Source organism: Furipterus horrens, unplaced genomic scaffold, assembly GCF_987537825.1.
Source record: "Furipterus horrens unplaced genomic scaffold, mFurHor1.1.pri manual_scaffold_5, whole genome shotgun sequence".
In the NCBI taxonomy this organism is placed as follows: Eukaryota; Metazoa; Chordata; class Mammalia; order Chiroptera; family Furipteridae; genus Furipterus; species Furipterus horrens.
In genome coordinates this window covers 87407172-87408699 of record NW_028327175.1, presented here as the reverse complement: position 1 = coordinate 87408699, position 1528 = coordinate 87407172, and positions in this window count along the sequence as shown.

Below are 1528 nucleotides of genomic sequence, written 5' to 3'. Positions count from 1 at the left end.
ATAACTAGGTTGCACGTCAGGTCCCCAGTTGGGGGTGCGAATGAGAGGCAACCACACAATGATGTTTCTCTCCCTATCTCCTTTCCCCTCTCTCTAAAAACAAACAAACAAATAAATTATTAAAAAATAAAAATAAAAACAACTGTCATTAACATAAATATCCTTCCAGGATTCATTCTGCCTATTTAGAATAATAATTGCAAATATTACAAGAATTACCATTACAATAATTAATTCTATATATTTATTCTGTATGTATACCTATATGTATCTCCATATGTATGTGCGCATACACACACGCAAATACATATACTTTTAAAAATATTAAGTCAAGAAATTTTTTCATTAATAACTTTCATGAAAATAAAAATATATATATATCGTTCCAACCACTCACTCTGTTTCTTCATTTTCATTTAAGTAAGCCATGTTTGCGGGGGTGGGGGTGGGGGTGGGATGTGGGGTGTTCGTGCGTGCGTGAGCGCAGTGGTGGTGATGTTGACTGCTTAGAAAATTAAAAGACTTGTCTATGTACTTGTTCTACTTTAAAAAATAAATAAACCACCTGCCCACAATTTTACATAGCCTGAGAACACAGATATCTGTACTGAAGGTAATTAGCTGACTGATTTAAAGAACTAGCCCATGATCCTAAGCAAAAGAGAAAAGTAAACAATACATTTTCAAGGCCTCCCACATCTTGGTCAGAAAGAGCACACACAACTCTAGCAATTAGGATATGAGAGATCTGCCTTCCTACGACTTATCTCAATTCTAAAATTGTGATTCCCTGCCTCCCAATTCTCCCACCATTCACTTATTTCATTCATTCATTTAATTTTGCTGCTCTCAAGATATGTAAAAGCCTTACTTTCCCTCCTACCTGACTGGGATTCCATGATTCAAAATAAACCTTTCCTCTGATTGACAAACTCCCATTTCCTCAGGCATTTATTCTGCTCTAGTTGTGATAAATAAAGAAATATGATAAGATCAAAGGTGTGGGCAATTTTTGGTGGGGACGGAGGGCAGCAACTCAGAAAAATATTTAAACAAATTCACAGACACAAATTTTCAATTTAAAGTTAAAATAGCTTTATGAGTTTCACGGAAAACATGTATAATCTTACAACTTAGAAAATGGATTTTATTGATTCAAAGTTAGTCATTAAGAAAACTAGTTTTTTTAGCTCCTAAAATATTCATACCTGAGCATATTCAAGATAGTAATATAGAAGCAGCTTTCTAATCTTTCATCCATTATATGTGTACCACACTTTAAAGTTCAAAGTGCATTTATATGCATTATTTATTTTCATTCTAAAGCAAACAGATGTAGTGGTCACTATTGATTGTCCCTCAAACATCCATTTCCCCCATATTTTTCCTTCTCACCCCTTTTTAAATATCCTCTCTCCACCATGTAATTCAGGGAAATGTAATGCCATCCCCAATTGCAGAGGATATATCCTAATTAGTTAAAACCAACCATGATAATTCCTTTCCCCTTGTTATACCTGATTAAGAT